This window comes from Lissotriton vulgaris, chromosome 1_1 (assembly GCF_964263255.1).
Source record: "Lissotriton vulgaris chromosome 1_1, aLisVul1.2, whole genome shotgun sequence".
NCBI classification, from domain to species: Eukaryota; Metazoa; Chordata; class Amphibia; order Caudata; family Salamandridae; genus Lissotriton; species Lissotriton vulgaris.
Window position 1 is genome coordinate 20270417 of NC_141685.1, and position 19768 is coordinate 20290184.

The following is a 19768-nucleotide window of genomic DNA, read 5'->3' on the forward strand; positions in this document are numbered from 1 at the left end:
AGGGCTGGCCGCAGTGAACATGTTAGAGTCTGGCATTTTTTTTAATTAATGCTTTTAGCTCGTAAGAAAGAATGTAAACGTGAGTTTTCCCGTTAGTGGATGTGCTCTCGCTCAATCTAAACAAGCATTGGCATAGCCAATAGGTCACGCCTTTGGGACTTTATAAGTGTTTAGCCATGCACCAGTTTATGATGCACCAGTGATATTGTGCTGCATAATTAAATACTTATAAGGTCCCAAAGGTGAGACCTATTGGCTATGCCAATGCTTGTTCAGCATGAAATTAGAAGCCAGAGGCCGGCAGTCCCTGGGGCCGTCTCCAAACCTGCCTGTTTTTTTTCATGCTTCTGGCGGTCAACTTAGTGTTTTCATTAGTTACTTGCAGGATGGAGTTTGGAGTCAGCAAGGGTGCATCCCAGTCACAGTTTGCAGCGGTTCCGTGATAATTCCAGCATGGGAATGCTCCTCTCACAGAGGGTTAGCACGGAAACCGTTTATATTATAAAGTACTGCTCTTATCAAACTGTGGCAGTGGCACAGAGCAGCTCATTTGGTTTTGTCGAGCTAAAATACACCAAGTGTCTCCTAACGAAAGAAAGTAAAACAATGACTGCGTGGTCTAAGATTGTGACGCTGGAGCTATACAGACTACAGAGCCCCAGTGCCGTTCAGAGACATTCACACGTTAGCAGAAAAGTGTGGCAAAAGTCACCAGGAGAACGATATCAATCTAAAGAGTTGAATCTAAATTGGAGACTCCACATGAGCCACTCTGTGCTAAGATCCTCAGATCCGTAGCTTGGCTATTCCCTTTTTTTAAAGCTGTAAAGCATGGGTTTGGGGAGAGATATGGTACGATGGATTTGGCTATTCTACACCCACCCAACAGCGAGAGTAAGAGTGAAGGATTGGTTGCCTGCCCCCATGCCTATCCAATTGTGTACACGTCGGGCTGCCCATCGTCACTGATCCTGTTTGCCTTGGTGATAAAGCCAATGGCAAGTATCATGCGGAATGCCCATGGCGAGGGAGGCGTTAAGTTTCAGTGGTGTCGCTCTACCCCTGTGACATTATGGTAACGGTCAGGAATCCAGGAGACTTTTTAAATTCTATTATCAGAGATGTGATGATATTTGGTGGATGGTGTGGCTTTGTGATAAACTGGGATAAATCCGGTATGGTACCTCTGACGGGGAACACGAGGAAGGCGGCACTGAACTGCCCACTTATTGTGGAAAGTAGACTTGGTCATATATTTAGGTACACAATATCATCGGGGCATAGATGTTTTACTCTGCGTCAAGTAAGGGGTGTGTATTGAGGAAGTAACCATTATGGATAAATCGAACAGATGGTTGATTATATCGGCCGAGAGGATAGGTAGAATGAAGGTGGCACTCCTCCCACAGCTGATCCATCGCTTCCAAAACCTACCAATCCCACTCAGGGCACTGGGCGCCCAAACACGGTGGCTTGCGTGGGTAAGCAGGACTGTCGGAATAAACTGATAGACTATGCAGCAGCCTTACGAGTCGGGAGGTTGTCTGCGCCAAATTCTGAAGTATAATACTTGGTGGCGCAGGTGCACAATGCGCCCCATTGGTTTCTTAATATCAGACAAGTACCGCATTAAAAAATGGAAAGGGGATTGGCAGCCTCTGACCATTGAAGACGGAGCTCCTTAAGACCCCCACTAGGCCTAGGGTAGAAATGCACACAGTGGAATGCACTGTATGGATGTGGTTGGGGCTGGCAGCATTTACTGGCAAGGATGAGATGGACTCCCCCGGACTCCCCTTATTGAACATTCTGCAAATGGAGGTGAATTGTGAACCAGCTGCTAGGAAAATATGGTTTCACGGGCACCTCTGCAGTATAAAAAATATGTACAGAGAGTGTTCCTTTCTCACATTGAAGTATTATAGAAACAAGGGGATCACTTGTCCTGATCAGTGGTAGCCCTACTTGGTGTTCTCTGCCGAACCAGAGGGCTGAAAACTGCTGGGATTTGTGATGTTGTGAGTCCTTCCAACGAGGCGGATCTCCCTCTTGGATGCCACAGCACTTCAGACTGTGCTCAGAACGGAAATACAAAATACAGTCCAGACGAGCTGGATGCAAGACATGGAAGAAGATGCATTTATATATTGATGTGTCCAAATGCAAAGAATATCCGCTAATGACAGGCATGACTGGTGCACTATACATACCTCTATTGGATAGGCCACTCACCACTCGCCCTATGTAGGAGAGAGCTCAGGACAGACACTAGATATTGGAAATGTGGAGCCCGCAGAGTGGGATTTCTGCTCCTGTTGTGGACATGCCCAACAATTTATCCATCCTGGGAAGGAGGACTTTGGGAAATTGAGCTCAAGGATTGATTCCCCTCTAAACAGGATACCGTTGGTGGCAGTGCGGGCCTATGCACAAGATGTACCTAAAAGATATAGAAAGTTCATGGAGGTAGTACTGTTAACTAAACGAAGGGCAGCTATATGCTGGGGCGGGGGGACACCTCTCCCAAGAGCAAAGACTGGATGCTTGAAAGGATCTGATGCAGTTCGCAGTTGGAGAACTATAGCATACGACTATTGCAGCACGTGCGACCTAGAGACATATGGGGTCCTTCGAGGCAATACTAGAAGAAGACAACACGGACAGTGACAGCGAATACATGATAAAGAACATGTCTGTGAGGTGCCACATTACCATCTATGTAAAATATCCAACGGATAGGTTGTGAACTGTACAAGTGTGTCAACGCCCTGCGCATAAGCCGCTTTACAGGTGACCACACTGTCGATAGAACGGTCATTCCGTATGTATCAACTGTTTTTTGACCACTGAACTGGTTTTGATGTCTGTTATAAGACTTCAAAACGTAAATAACATTTTAAAAAGAGGATACAGCGAAAACAAATGTTTGACAATAGCCTGGCTGGCCGTGCAACTTGTATTAATTGAATTTTCTTAAGTGCGCTATCAGTCAAATGCCTCTTGCGCTATGGCTCAGGAGACACATCAATTAAGGCAAAAGCCAGGTTTTAAGCATTTTGCTAAAAGACATGCTGTGAACCCAAATGTTAAGAAGTTTTAATAATGAGCTCCAGGATGTAGCTAGTTAGTACGAAGAAGCTCAGCCATCCCAGAAAGCTTGATAAACACAGAGAATACAGAAAGCAGGAAGCATGCAGTAATGTGGCGGGCATGTACTTTGGGAATATTTTGGTCGCATAATTAGGTAATAAGCATATATGAAACCGCACATAATGCAGATTCACAATCACAAGGTCACAAGCTCAGCAGAGCCAGGACTGATCCAAAGCAGAGCTCCGATTGAACCAAGCCAGAGCTGAGCCGAAGCGCAGCTCCTCAGAGCTAGGATTGAACCAAAGCACAAGCAGAACACCAGCGCAGGAGAGCCGGAGTGAGCCAAATCACAACCAGAACATAGCCCAGGGTAAAGCAGATTTAAAGCGCAGCCAGATTTCATCCAGACCATGGCTAAACTTCAACAGACTTATCCCCCTGATCAGGGAGCTCGGGCTCCGAGAATCACCAATATCTTGAAGCACAGCGTGTTCCTATGATTCTGGCACAGAGCGGAAATGGGATATAACCAGCAGTTAAAGTGTATTTAAAAGGTTTGGGAAGTCTGATGCTGCATGCAATGGGGCTGGGTCAGTGAGTGAGGGGGCGGGGTGAAAGGCATACCTAAAAAAAACAGATATTTCAACTTTTTTGGGTCATCCACCTTTAGATAACTACATTTAAAATAATGCACAGCTTTAATGGAAAATGCATACTGAAGTTAATCCGTGCATTTCGCACTGATCATATACTTTGAAACCTCCTTTAGGTAATGCGCTGCAGACGTCTGTGTCTGTCACTAGCGAGCCACAGAATTGAATTCTGGTTGGTGCAGTGGAGAATTTGTGTTTTTTTTTTAGTGCTACGAGGTCTCAACCTCCGACAGAAAGCACTGTCATCATTTTAGACGTGCGTTACTCGCAGTATACGATGAGCTTCGACAGAATGCGCAAAAAGATTTCAAATAAAGTGCTTCCAAATTATATATTTTAATAATATCCATATTGTATTTAGTGCATATTTTATTTTATAACTGCCCATTTCAAGCACACCCTTCACAGCTCAGCTGGTAACTGCCTTGCAATACCTCTCCCAAAAAATTAATCTGTGTCATCGGGAAGCTTCAAGCAATTCCATGAAGTAAAGCCAACACCGGCTTCCAATCAGCCTTTACACTTGCAGATTATGCACATGTTTACATTTCTTTCAGGCTGCAGACCCCTGCCCGGAAGACTGGGTTCTTGTTCAGGTGTCAGCACAGGAGTGAGACTCATTGGGAAAGTTTTCTTGAATTAAAAAATGATGGGCGTGTCGTGCCCCTTAGATCCTGCCCACTTCGACCCCTGGAAGTTGCTCACTAGGCCAGATGCCCAGCTCTTTCCTTTGGTTTTGGCAGAATGGCAGGGGGTGCCTGTTAGACCTGTCAGCCCTTTGGGTCGTCCCTCCTATTAGTTATTTATTTTTGTTCCCTTTCTGCCTCCTAACCTTTGTTTCTTTATGTCCACTGGAATTTTTAGGTGTTGTCCTAGGGGTTAGGTACTCCTTGACCCTATAGTTTTTTTAGGCCTAGGTGGCTCCCAAAATGGTGGAAACCCAGTCACACAAAATGGTGGCTAGTAACTGCCATAACTGTTTACCTCAGGGAATGGACCCATAGAACAATATAGGAAAATGCCAGAACCTTCCAGCTGGTTCTGGAAGCCTGAGGTTAGCATATAAAAGGGTCCGTACCAGGGCGGCCATTTTGGACAGTGTGGAAACTGAGAATCCAGTTAGGAGTCTAGGCTGCTGGGCAGGGAGGCTAGTGCACTGAAGGAGGGTTGATTGTCCCCCGGGGCTGCTACCCCTCACTGTTGACACTTCCCCTGCGTGTGGACCTGGCCCTGCTGTTTTTTAGATCGGAAAATCACATCTACCCCTTTTCTTTTAACGCCCCTGTGAGAGAAGTCCTGGACTCATTCTGGGGTGAGTGGGCATACAAGCCGGTAGGAGATCAGGAGAGATCAGCCTCCTCCTATAGGGGACTGGATTTGCTTTAACTAATCCCCCTTCTGCCCTCGCTGAATTGCCTGGAGGTTTCCGGTTTACAGACTCTGTAATAAGCTGACAGAACTTCTCGGAATCTGCCCCCACTATTCCCCCCCCCCCCCCCCCCCAAATCCCCCCAGTGCAGGTTCCAAGTTTGTCACAGACCCTGAACTGTGTCGGAGCGTACCTGAATGGGCTGCTGCAGGCCGCTTGGAGCCCCGGTTGTGGAGTTGGTGCTGTCTGGGATCCGGACCCACTGATGCCCGGGTTTCCGGTCTGGTGAGCGCCGGAGCTTCTGTTATCTGGGTGGATCGGTGCGGCAAGGAGAGGTGCCCTGTTTCGGTGAGGAGATCGGGAGCGAGTGGAGTCCCGCCCAGCGCTGACAGAGAAGAGCGCAGGGAGGCGGGACGATCTCGTCGGAAGCCAGACCCCGGGGAGGTTCCTCTCTTCTCGGAGAGCGGAAGGGCGGAGACACCAGGAGCCGGCGTCTGGCAGTCGGAGTCAGCGGAAATTCCCCTCCGTGCGCCAGCCGCTAAGGGCCCTCCCAACTAAAGAAAACGTCGGATGTGGGGACCTTGTACCTCTGATTGCTAGAGTTCACGAGGTCCTCGGTTACCGCTCACCACGACAAGTAAGGTGGGGAATTGGGCTTGTGGGAGGCCAGGCAGTGCTCCTAGGTCCCTGGTTGGAACGTGAGGGGATCGGTCCCTTTGACTTAAATAGGAGGAGTGACAAGAAGGCCAGGGAGAGCAACTGAGCGAACTAAGAGCTCAGGGGCCACACCAATTAGACCTGGGCAAATCTGAGTCTGGTACTGAAAAAGACAATCCAGGGGAACAAAAGTTTATGTTGAGATAAAGGAGATGCCAGAATTCATTGAGGAAATAAGCCCCCCCCAGTGATTGATTCAATTCAGAAGTGACCTTCATTAAGTGGGTAATTCCTTCCAGAAATTCCAAAGCCTGTATGTAAAGTAAATCTGAACTGTGTTCTTAAACGAATGTGAAATGAATGTAATATAAGGACAGTGATGTACTGTTTTCACCTACAGTTAGCATACTAGGCAGTCAGCTGATTAATTCCTTTAACAAGGTACCAGTGTGCAGAATTAACACCAGAGCTTATTTCCTTCCTGTTAGGAAACTTAATGAATGTATGAGTAATCTACGTCATGATAATCTAAATGCAAAGGAAGAAGTGTTCTTGAATTGTGTTCCTATGCTACAACATGTGTTTACCAATACAAATATAACAGGAAAACAGTCTAGATGTTGATTTAATAAATTGCGTGCAACTACTAAACTAATTTAAGGAAAGATAAAGCTTTTCCTACTTTTATAAAATTACGGTGTAGTGTCATTTTTGAGTGGATGGATGCTGGGTTTCTGTAAGAGTGTGACGCAAGCCTAACACTTTGGCCTTTGGAAGGACCTTTCTACTCTGTGTCCAGCTACCTTTGTGGTCTGGCAACCCCAGGTCCAACAGTGCCCACAGCAGGTCAAATGCTGGGCTCCCTCCTCAGAACCAATGGCAGGGGGTACCCACCGCAGGTCAGATGCAGGGTTCCCTCTTCTGAACCGGGCACACAGTGAAGATAACCACATCAGAGCAGACAGTGGCAAACTGAAGATTTTTGGGGCCCTGGGCAACACATATTTTGGGGGACCCTGTTTGTCACAACTTTTAAGGTGTTTACTCATTTTATGCTGGTTCAAGCTGGTAGGTAGGAAACAAACTGAGAAATGTGTCTTGCTAGTGGCTGCAAAGATCCCTAGCATGACACTGCAAGGCGCCTCTACTGGCCTGGTCGCCCCCACGCTCCTCCTGTCTCCCGCTCCTGTGCCTACTTGCTGCCTGTGCCTGCCGCCTCAGCCGCCGACGCCGCCTGCTCCCTCCTCCCTCCTCCCTCCTCCAGCGCCCCAGCCGCCGCAGGGCCGTCCGCCAAGCCCGCACTCGATTTGTCCGCCGCTGCCAGCCCGCGCCCCCCCCCCCCCCCCCCCCCCGCCAGCCGATTGGCTAACTCGCTCCCGCCTCCCCGCAGACCCTCCCTACCGGCTCCCTTCTTATGACGCCCTCAGAGCGACCGCGCAGCGGACGCGCGCAGCGGGAGCACCGAATGAGCTCCGAAGGTGCGCCAAAGGTAAGCCCGTCTGCGCCCGTCCGCGCCTGGACCGCGCCCAGTGCCAGGCCCCCTGGCCCCCGCCAAAGCAAGACAACCCGCCGGACCTATGCCGCCACCGACCTCTACGCACTCAACGCCGGCAGACTCCCGGGCTGCTACCGAGCCACCCCGAGACGCACCCACGGACCCTTCTGCTGCAACGCCTGCAAGTTCACCTGCATCCGGACCTGCACCACTCCAGCAGTGCCCAAGACCTCGACGAGCATCAGCAGCAGCCACCTGAAGTGCATCCTGCTCAACACCCGCTCAGTCCACAGACACGCCGTCGAGCTCTGGAACCTGCTCGACACAACATCACCTGACGTCGCCTTCCTCACGGAAACCTGGATGAACGCCTCCTCAGTGCCCGACATCGCCATCCCGGACGGCTACAAGATCATCCGGAGGGACCCCATCAATCAGACAGGAGGAGGCATCGCCATCATCCACAGGAACTCCATCCGCATCACGACCAACACCGACGACACCCTCGCACCCGCCAAGCACCTGCACTTCCAGATCCACATCAACCCCAGGACGACCCTCAGAGGCACCCTCATCTACAGACCCCCGGGACCACGCACACAATTCAGCGAGGACATCGCCAACTTCGTCAGCCCGCGTGCCCTCCCCTCCGCTGACTACATCCTCCTCGGGGACCTCAACTTCCACCTGGAGAACAACAACGACCGCAACACCACCACCCTGCTGGACAACCTCGCCAACCTCTGACTCAAGCAACGGGTGACCACCCCTACCCACTACGCCGGACACACTCTCGACCCCGTCTACTCCTCCAGCAAGGACATCACCTTCAGCCACGCCACCGGACTCCACTGGACGGACCACAGCTGCGTCCACTTCAGCTTCAAAAGGACCACGATCCACCACCACCAGCAACAGGTTGCACGCAGAAGCTGGAACAAGATCACAGCCGACCAGCACGCAACTTCCCTGAGCAAGAACCCACCCACCAGCGCAACGAACCCCAGCCAAGCGGCCACCAACCTCAAGAAGTGGATCAGCGACTGCGCAGACGACCTCGCCCCTCTGAGGACCCCGCCTAGCAGACCCGGCAGCAAGAAAGCCCCATGGTTCACCGACGAACTCGAAGAAGAACTGCAGAGCCCTTGGGAAAGCCTGGCGCAGAGACCCAACACCGGACAACATGACTGCCCTCAAGCTCGCCACCCGAAAACACCACCAACTGATCCACACCACCAAGAAAACTGCATTCAAGGAACGACTGGACAACAACCCACACAACAGCAAGGAACTCTTCAACATCGTTAAAGAGCTCTCCAACCCCAACCCCGGAAACAACGACATCACCCCTTCGCAAGACCTCTGCAACTCCCTCGCCTCCTACTTCCACAACAAGATCGCAGACATACACAACAGCTTCAGGACTCAACCGACGCATGCCACTACCGAACCACCGCCCCCCACCACCACCCTCCGCGCCTAGACCCCGATCAGCACCGAAGACACCATCCGCACGATGAACTCCATCCACTCCGGATCTCCGACCGACCCTTGCCCTCACCACGTCTTCAACAAGGCCGACGCTGTCATCGCACCCCACCTGCGGGACATCATCAACACCTCCTTCAACACCGCCACCTTCCCGGAGAACTGGAAGCACGCCGAACTCAGCGCCCTACTAAAGAAGCCATCAGCCGACCCCTCTGACCTCAAGAACTACCGACCCATCTCGCTGCTCCCGTTCCCCGCAAAAGTCATCGAGAAGACCGTCAACAAGCAACTGGCCGCCTTCCTCGAGACGAACGGATCCCTCGACCCCTCGCAGTCTGGCTTCCGGGCCAACCACAGCACCGAGACCGCCCTGATCGCATCCACCGATGACATCCGAGCTCTGCTCGACAACAGAGAAACAGCGGCCCTCATCCTCCTAGACCTCTCCGTGGCCTTCGACACCGTCTGCCACCGTACCCTAGTACAGCGCCTCAGCAACGTCGGAATCCAGGAGAAGGCACTGGAGTGGACCATCTCCTTCCTCGCCGGAAGGACACAGAGAGTCCGCCTCCCCCCGTTCAGATCAGAAGCCACCGAAGTCATCTGCGGCGTTCCTCCAGGCTCCTCGCTCAGCCCAACCCTCTTCAACGTCTACATGAGTCCCCTCTCAGCCATCGCACGACAGCACAACCTCAACATCATTTCCTACGCCGACGACACCCAGCTGATCCTCTCCCTCACCAACGACCCCGCCACCGCCAGAGCCAACCTACACGAAGGGATGAAGGAAGTAGCCGAATGGATGAAGAACAGCCGCCTGAAACTGAACTCGGACAAGACGGAAGTCCTCATCCTGGGATCCTCACCCTCCGCCTGGGACGACTCCTGGTGGCCCCCCGCCATAGGCAGCGCACCCAAACCAACAGATCACGCACGCAACCTGGGCTTCATCCTGGACTCCTCCCTCTCCATGACCAGACAAGTCAATGCCGTCTCCTCGTCGTGCTTCAACATCCTACGCATGATACGCAAGATCTTCCGGTGGATCCCCACCGAGACCAGGAAGACGGTCACCCAGGCCCTCGTCACCAGCCGACTGGACTACGGCGACTCCCTCTACGCCGGAATCATTGCCAAACTCCGGAAGAGACTCCAGCGGATCCAGAGCGCCTCAGCAAGACTCATCCTGGACATCCCCCGTCGCAATCACATCTCCGGACACCTGCGAGACCTGCACTGGCTCCCGGTCAACAAGAGAATCACCTTCCGTCTCCTCACCCACGCACACAAAGCCCTGCACAACCAAGGACCAGGATACCTCAACAGCCGCCTCAACTTCTACGCCCCCAAACGCCAGCTTCGATCGACCGGCCACGCCCTCGCCGCCGTCCCCCGCATCCGAAGAGCTACCACAGGGGGAAGGTCCTTCTCCTACCTCGCCGCCAAGACCTGGAACTCCCTCCCGACCCACCTCCGCCTGACCCAGGACCACCTCGCCTTCAGGAAGCAGCTCAAGACCTGGCTGTTCGAGCAGTAGCGGACCCCCCCTCCCCAAGCGCCTTGAGACCCTCCGGGTGAGTAGCGCTCTATACAAATGCTTTGATTGATTGATTGATTGATTGATTGAAGGCGAGGGGGAGTCTGCAAAGTGACATGGTGTCCCCTGAAAGGTGGCACCCTGGGCAGCTGCCCACTTGTCCGTGCATTAAACCAGAGCCTTAAGTTTTCCGGGTCTGAGCACCAGCAGTTTTTTAAAGGGGGCCTCCAAACGGGTCTCCATCGGGCTCTATTTTGTGCCCTGGCACATGCGGTCCGTTTTGTTTCCATACAGCAGTGACAGCAGGCACATCGATGTGCGCTGCTCACACTGCTCACTTCTCACTAGTGGAGGTTACGTCATGACGTCATGTCAGGTGAGCGCTGTAGGGGAAGGGAAACCCTGTAAAGAGTGATTTTCTCTCTGGATTTCCCTTCTCTTTTTGAAACTCAGGAGAAGCAACATTGTTGTGGTGTAACCAGGGCTTTAAGTGGAAGCTTTTTCAGTATTATGTACAACAAGCCATAGTTGCTGCTTATTTATCTTATGCAACTAACAAGCATTGACAAAGCCAATAGTCCTCACTTGTTGTAGGTAAGATGTGACTTGTTGTATCACTTATCTGGATGCAATGACAAACCGCAAAATACAAGTCGAGCGGCACACTGTGCTAAGCACAGATTTTTAGCTTATGTGTTTTAAGCCACGCCCTTAATTACATTGGCTACGCCCCTTTGAGAGGCCCCCAGTTTTTAGGTCTCGCTAAGCCAACGGGCTTTCAAAAGTGCTCCCAAAGGCTGCCGGCGGATGAGGTACAGTGCATGTGCGCCGGGCGCGCGCACCATTTGTCAGCCTGCAGCCTTTGGGAGCACTTTCGCGGCCGCTATGATGTTCTCAGTGAGTCTCGTGGCCACTGAGAACATCAAAGCGGCCGCGAAAGTGCTCACCATTTGCCACCCCCTCCCTAAATACTCCCTTTCTTAAATCCCACTTCTACCTTGCTCCCAACTTTCTTTTTCTTTACCCTCGTTACTTCCTTCTTCCCTAATCTTGCTTCCTTACATCCTCCCTCGCCCAGCCAACCCCCCTCGCCCCCACATCTATTTCCTGCTTTAGGCTTCCTACATCTTTATCTTCCACTTTCATTATCGTATTTCCTGATTTGTTGCATCACTCATTCTTTCTTCCTCTCCTCTTGCTTGTTCTTTATCCCTTACATCCTTCCCAGCCACGAGAAACTCCACATCCATCTCTCGCTTTTATCTTTCTGCCTTCCATCAAGTCCCTCCTTTGCCCGCTCCTCCCCCTCTCTCTTCCCCCTCAGCTCTCAATTAACAGTGTAATGCAACCCTTGTAGGTGTGCCACTGAGCTCTTTTACATGCCCCTCCCCGGTGCTGACCCTGGCACTCTCCCATGCAAGCACCCCTTCCCTCCGTTGCCAGCCCCCGGCCACATCTCCCCTCTCCTCTCAAGCTGTTCCCCTGTCCTCGCCAGCGCCTGGCTCTCATCGCGAGGAGCTTTCCCCTATCCCAAACCCTCCAGGGCCATTAGAATTCACGTGGAGTGGCTAAAAATGCACGTCTTAACAGCTGCTACTGCTTTATTTTTACACAAAGCGCTCAAGAATATGCAAATAGGAGGCTGGTGCAGCTGATCTGTCACCCTGCCCCCTCTCTTCTCGAGGACAGAGAGGAAGTTGTCCTTTCGAGCTGTCCCCTACGTATAATCCTGGCTGCTGCTCCCTCTTTTAATTATTCTACTTATGGGCTCATATAATAAACATTGACTTGTTCTTAACATGGCGGTTCGTTCTACCCTTCTGTCGTGTCGCAGCGCTGTATGTAACTGGTGTCTGTATCATCGAAATGTAATGACCCTGGAAAGATGAGCCAGCCAGGGCCGGTATTAACTCAGTGACTTGCCGATGATCGCCTGTTTATGGCTCAGTGAGCTATACTTTAGTCAAATAGTAAGCAAAGGTGTCTGTCATCCATTAGAGCACACATTAAGGATGTAAAGGTTGTTTCAAAATGTATTCAATCTGTAAAATCTCCTTTATAATTTGAACTCACCAAGTTGGTATAAAAAAGGCGTCTGGAAAGAGTGATTCGCGATACATTTAACAAGCATTGGCATAGCCAATAGGTCTCGCATTTACGTGCGTTTGAGTTATTGACATTGTAAATGACAATGGCTTTTAGTTTAGTTTTCGTATTTATATTTTAATAACGAAAATAAAAATAAAAGGCTTTGTTATTTGCAGTGTCAATAGTTCAAACTCGCATAAATGCGAGACCTATTGCATTGCAAGTGCTTGTTTTTTATGCCACTTTAAGCCCTGCCTTGATTTATCTGTGGGCAGACATGCACTCCCTGCTGCTAGACAGACATTCTTGGCCCCCCTATGAGTGAGCCTCAGCAGTGAGGGCCCCTGTACTGGGGTTCAATCTGCTAGGAAGTCCATTGTTTCTGCGCATGCGCAGTCCAGTGCGGAGGTGGCGCATAACTATGTGCATTAGCAGTGGAGGATGACGTCTCCCTGCGTGGACGTGCGTAGTACAGTTCTGGGCATGCGCAGTGTGTTAGTATTAGTAGCTCTGGGCATGCGCAGTGTCTTCTGGCTGATTGTGCGCATGTGCAGTAGTTTAGACGCCGTAGTGTTAGCCGTCCGCAGTGTCTTTATGAGTGGCTGTGCGCATGCGCGGTTCAGTAGTGGATCCCAGTCTTTGAGGGGTCATTGTCTGGTTGATCGCGGATCCGCGGCCCTGGGATCCCCCCGAGGATCCACCGGAGGAGAGCGAGCGAGGGACGCGGAGCAGGAGGAGCAGGTGAGGCCCTGGGGAGCTCGAGAGCAGACACCGAGTGTGCGCCCCGGGCCGGGTCTGCGCCGCTCCGGGGGTCCAACATTAACGTCCCCCCCCGCCCCCGGCCCAATCCCTCCCTCGGGGTTCTCCGGGACTGTCCCCCCGTGGGCCGTTATTGGGATCTCTGCCGCGCTCGCCCCCCCCTCCTCGCCCTCCGTTCGCCGTCGCCGCGATTTGGAAGTTTTTTCCATGTTTTTATTATTTTTGTTTATTTTATATTATTCTTATTTTTAATCCTTTCCTCTGTTTTGTTGTCCCCTTCAGTGCTGCCCGGGACCCTGAACCGCCGTCTCCGCCCTCCCCGAGGCCTCGAGTCCTCCGAGGCCTGGAGCTGCAGCCGCCGGGCCCCCACCCCGGCCCCCCCCCCCCGGCCTTCACCGCCGCGGCCGCAGGTAAGAGCAGCCCGGGGCTGAACGCGCGGCTCTGCACGGGTCAAACATCGGGGTCCGCTCACCCGCTCGGCCCACGACCCGTCAAACCTTCAGGCGGCAGCGATCAGTATCTTAGTCTCACTGCAAGTGAGATCCATGGGCGGGGGCGCAGCCTTTCCAAAGACACAACTACACAGGAATGATTGACAAGTTGCTGGAGACCGTGTTTCTTTGGTGGGTTTTCATTCCAGTTCCTACACACGGGATGCGCTGTCTCTTCAAGCCCTTTTGCTCAGTGAGTGCGCTTGGAGGCCCTCCATTACTTACCATTAATGGGCTTCACAGCACCCTCCATTGCTTGTTGTCACCTCCCCTAGAGCATGACCCAGGTACTTGTGTCTTTACACTGCTTGCACCTTTGAGGACTGCCACTCTATTGCATCTTTTCTAGGTGACTCAGTCGTCGTCTCCCTCCCCCATTGTCTGATTCCGCGTGTTTATTTCACTTCAACCACTGTTTGCAATTATATCTCACCAACATCCTTTGTGTTTATTTTGAAACCATTCTCATTTGCATAACTTAAAACAATCACCCTTTGTAACACACAACCATGTCACCTTTAGGGTTATCTGGCCACTGAGCATGCAGTGTCTCTGTTGACAAGCCAGTTCATGAGTGTCTTTCTAAAGTCCTCTGGGGAGGAGGGTGTTCGGAGGGGCAGGCCATTCCAGAACTTGGCATCTCTGTAGGAGAAGGACCAACCACTGCCAGAGATGTGAAAAGTGTAGGTGACTAAAGAGTAACGCAGAAGTCTGAAGGATTGATGGAAATTTGATCAATGTGTGATGCTCCTTGATCGTGGGGGGCTTTGTACGCGTGCTTGGTGATCTTGAACCGTCATCTCTTCTGGATGGGAGCCAATGGAGTTCTCTGAGCTTGGAGTGATATCTGATCATTTGAGAAGTTCCACGATGAGTCTCGCTGCTACATTCCGTATGGCCTGTAGATGTATGAGGAAATGCCACCAAAGGGCATTGCGGTAGTTGAGGTGGATATTGACAAGGACCTGGGTGGCAAACTTTCTGGTGTTGAGGATCAATCTAAACACTATGCAGAGAGTGTGGAGAGTGAGGAAGCAGGAGGAGGCCACTGAGTTGACTTGTTGTTTCGTGGTCACTTAACTATTGAACATGATCCCTAGGTTGTGTCTGTGCTGGAGAAGTTGGTTTTGGCGTTGGTGTATCGTCTGCATTGGGTAATATGTTCAAACCATGGGATCTGGCAACGTCATGTAGATGTTGAATAGGGTGGGGCTGAGGGATAATCCTAGGGTTATGCTGCATATGATGTCCCTGGGTGCGGAGGTGAGGGGAGGCAGCCAGATAACTGAGTACCCCCGAAAAGGAGGAGGTGGTTCATTTAAGTGTGTTTCACTATATGCCAATGTTGTAGAGTCTGTTGATGAGGGTGTTGTGACGGACTGTGTTGTGGTGCTCATTAGTTAATGTGGACATAAAAAAAGATTACGACCCCCCCCCCCCCCCCCCCCCCCCCCCGCCCCATTCACATTGCAAGTGAAAGCAGCATGGGATGCACATTTTCCTATCTCAAACGAAATGGACCTTGCTTGTGAGGAAATGTTTACCTTTATTCCACTCATTCTAACTTATGTGCAAGATTTACATTCAGCTTTTAATTTACCTTTATTCCACCTCGGACAACTCTGCCTTACATTTGTTATGATGGATAGCTTGGAACAATATCTGCAACTGCTCCTCACCCACAACCTAACTTTTATTTTAAATTTAACTGTGCTAGATATTGCGTTTCAGGGACATGGCTTTGCTGGGTTTTAAAAATTTGTTTAAGAACAAATTGCTTTCATTCTTAGCTCAATCACACATTGTGACGTTTTGGGAACTGCTTGCTTGTTATACACACACACTTTCAAATTATTTTTTCCTTTGAGATAACAATGTGTTTCAAATACTTTCTTCACTTGCAACGTTACGGGAAATGTCATTCATCTTTTTAGGTCGAGCAGACGTACCCTCAATGCGTGAGCATTGAAGGTGTCTGCTTCAGACCTATTGTGGCCCGTATTTAGGAATGTGGACAGCTATCAGACGCGCGCTTTGACGAGGTCAGATTTCACCTCGGGAGCGAGCGTCTGATAGCTGCGCATGCGCAAAGCAAATCCCTTGCTCACACACACACAGGCAGCCCCCACCCCTCTGCATGCACGCACACACACACACACACACAGGCGCGCGCATGCATACAGGCACACATACAGGCACACATACAGGCACACATACAGGCACACTATCCCCTACCTCGCATTCTCTCTCAATCACACAGTCACGCATGCGCACACACATTCCCTCGCGCACACACTTCCCCTCCCCCACCCACCCCCAGGCATACACACAGGCACGCACGCACGCACTTCACATCAGCCCTGGGCCCCACTCACCGACTGCGCTCTTCCGGCGGGGCTCCTCTCGCGCTCCGTCTCCTCTTCTCAATCTGGGCTTTCTCAGGTCCGAGGAGCCCCGCAACAGGCGCCACACTCCTCCTTCTCATGGCCCCCTCCTGGGGACCCGGGCTACCTCGGACCGGCAGGGCGCTCCATATGCCGGCAGCTCGGGAGGCGGGACTTCCGGTCGGCCGCGACCGGATTGGCCGGCCGGCCAAGAGCTTCCGGGTCGCCGCGGGACTTGTTTTCCGGAGGGGTTGAATTTGTTTGAACTACAATCCCCAGTAACCTTTAATGGGCGTATCTTGTTTCGGTTCAAGAGCCAGTATCTAGCTTTTGTCTACCGCTCCTTAAGCGTCCTTGCACTCTATTTATTTTGCGCGTGTGTTCTTCAACCATTTTAAGTCCCCTTGCGATTTCTTAGCATCCGATGCACAGGGCTTCCCTTAAGAGCAGCAACTTCCTTCACAACGGTTACTCTTACTTTTCGAAGGACTTTTAGGATGTTGTCTGCGGCTGCCGCCGATAGAAACAAACAGCCCATCCTGGATGTGCTCCGAGGCTGCGTGGATCCCTATGCCCCCGTTGTCCACGTCCTGGAGGTGGCCTCCGGCTCTGGTCAGCATGCTGCCCACTTTGCCCAGGCATTGCCCAATGTAAGAGTGCAGCCGTCGGAGATGGATAAGAAATGTATAGAGAGGTGAGCTGTGGCACAACATTTTTTTGCAAGCGGAGTTCGTCTTTAGACCGTATATTTGGTATTGGCACGTTATCCCTGTCAGTGTTTCCTGTGACTTATGATATGCTGTGGGCATGTTGTTTTTAATGTTTCCGTGTAAACACTGATAGAGAACACTACAGAGACAGTGAACAGACTTGAACTGTAATAGTGAAAAGGTGAAGCTTAGTCTCAGCCACTAATAATAGATTGGGCTTCATTCCAATCCATTGCCGTTTGCCCTCAGCATCACTCCAGACAAGGGGGCAACATATGCACATTATATGTGTCCTTACGTCACTATGAACAGTCCGACCAGTGCCAGGCCATGGTATCTTTTGCCAGAAACACAGCAATCTATTGTGCCCCAGTCACTACTAACTCTAGAACAGAGAATCCTATGAGTGTGTGGATCTCAGAAATGAATATCGAGGCAGTGGTTCCTAGAAGCTGGGCAAGAAGCACACTAAACATTGAGAAAGAGAATACACTGGAATTTTGACAGGAAACCCCCTGACACTTGTTTCTCTGTGGGCTCTCACTTGTAATGGGGACACTAAGGTCTATAAACTGAGTTTTTTGCAGAATTATAAACTACAAATGTATGTATGTGTGTGTGCGTGTCCTTGTGTGCTTGTCTGTGTGTGTGGTCCTGTGCTGATAAGCAACTGCTCCACCTTTAATGAAATGTGCGGGATTGTTTTGTGGTCAATGTTTTCCGCACTGTGCCTTTGCTCCGAATCACTGAGCAGCAGCTACAGTTTGTGTATGACATACAACGCTCCTTGCTGTAATCAAAGCGTGCCTAGTACTCCACACTACACATATTCTCCTTGGCTTCCACATGCCTGAGTGAAAGCTGCTTTTTTGGAGATACTAGAGATAGGTAGAGAACTGCCGCTTGGTGGTGATAACATCCCTTTTCCCCTTCCGCTGACTTGGTTCCCCCAGGCTGCTTGCTCGAGCCAGGGTCACTCCCTCTGTGCATTGCCCTATGGCTCAGAAAGCGATGTTTCTCCATTTTTTTCCCCTCACCCTCACACCCGCTCACATACCCTCACACACCCTCACACACCCTCACTCTCTCACTCACTCTCACACCCTCTCACCCTCATCCACCCTCTCACCCACACTCACACCCTCTCACCCTCACACACCCTCTCACCCTCACACACCCTCTCACCCTCACACACCCTCTCACCCTCACACACCCTCACACCCCCTCACCCTCACACCCCCTCACCCTCACACCCCCTCACCCTCACACCCTCACCCACCCCCTCACACACCCCCTCACCCTCACACCCCCTCACACACCCTCACCCCATCAACCTCGCCCTGTCACCGTCACTCTCCCTCACCCTCACACCCTCACACGCTCACAACCCCACACCCTCACCCTCACAACCCACACCCTCCCCCTCACACCCCCTCACCCTCAGACCCCCACACACCCCTCACACCCCCTCCCCCTCACTCCCCCTCACACCCCCACCCACCCTCACACCCCTCACCACCCTCACACCCCCTCACCCTCACCCTCACTCCCCTCACCCCCCTCTCCCTCACACCCCCTCACCCTCCCTCAACCTCACACCCCCTCAACCTCACACCCCCTTACCCTCCCTCAACCTCACACCCCTCACCCTCACACACCCTCACCAGCATAGCATAACAAAACATAGCATAACAAAGCATAGCATAACAAAACAAAGCATAGCATAACATAAAGCATAGCAAAACAAAACACAACAAAACATAGTAGAATAAAGCATATCATAACACAACAAAACATAGCATAACATAACACAAAACATAGCATAGCATAACAAAGCATAGCATATCTAAACACAACAAAACATAGCATAACAAAACACAAAAAAACATAGCATAACATAACACAAAACATAGCATAACAAAACATAGCATAGCATAACAAAGTATAGCATATCTAAACACAACAAAACATAGCATAACAAAACACAACAAAACATAGGATAGCAAAACTAAACATAGCATAGCATAACAAAACAAAGCATAGATTAGCAAAACACAACACATAGCATAACAAAGCATAGCATTGCAAAGCAGAGCAAAACATAGCATAGCATAACAAAACACAACAAAACATAGTAGAATAAAGCATATCATAACACAACAAAACATAACACAAAACATAGCATAGCATAACAAAGCATAGCATATCTAAACACAACAAAACATAGCATAGCATAACAAAACACAACAAAGCATAGCATAGCATAACACAACAAAGCATAGGATAGCAAAACTAAACATAGCATAGCATAACGAAACAAAGCATAGATTAGCAAAACACAACAACACATAGCATAGCATTGCAAAGCAGAGCAAAACATAGCATAGCATAACAAAACACAACATAGCGTAGCATAACAAAATAAAGCTTAGCATAGCAAAGCATAGCATAATAAACCACAACAAAACATAGCATAGCGTAACAAGACATAGCATAGCAAAACACAAAAAAACATAGCATAACAAAACATAGCATAGCATAACAAAACAAAGCATAGGAGAGCAAAACGAAACATAGCATAACAAAATAATGCATAGGATAGCAAAACACAACAACACATAGCATAACAAAACCTAGCAAAACACATCAAAAAATAGCATAGCTTCACAAAACACAAAAAAACAGCATAGCAAAATAAAACATATAATAGCATAGCAAAACATAGCATACCAAACACAACAAAACAGATTATAGCATAGCTTAACCCCTTCCATGCTGGTGACGAACCCCAGCCGTCACGCTCCACGGTGCTCGTGTGCTGATGACGGCTCGGGTTCGTCACGGCCCGCCCCTGTTCGTCCGGCGGACGCACACGAGGGAAATCGCGGCCGCACGGAAGGGGTTAACAAACCATAGCATAGCAAAACAAAGCATAGCACAATAAAACACAACAAAACATAGCATAGCATAAGAAAACGTAGCATAGCATAACAAATCCAAGCATAGGATAGCAAAGCATAGCATAGCATAACAAAACAAAA

General features: G+C 50.5%; 1 protein-coding gene across 4 annotated transcripts in view; it reads left to right on the plus strand.

Moving 5' to 3' along the window:
* LOC147736998 (uncharacterized) overlaps window positions 1–19768 on the plus strand; it is an 83712-nt gene that overhangs the window by 18984 nt on the left and 44960 nt on the right. The window contains exons 1-2 of one of the 4 annotated variants that reach the window (XM_086956837.1): window positions 12970–13124; window positions 13425–13552. The exons of 1 other annotated variant lie outside the window; for it this stretch is intronic. The gene's annotated coding sequence lies outside the window, so the exon portion shown is untranslated. Of the gene's footprint in view, window positions 1–12969; window positions 13125–13424; window positions 13553–19768 lie in introns of those variants that run through there. 2 more of the 4 variants (XM_086956685.1, XM_086956765.1) reach the window with 2 other exon arrangements.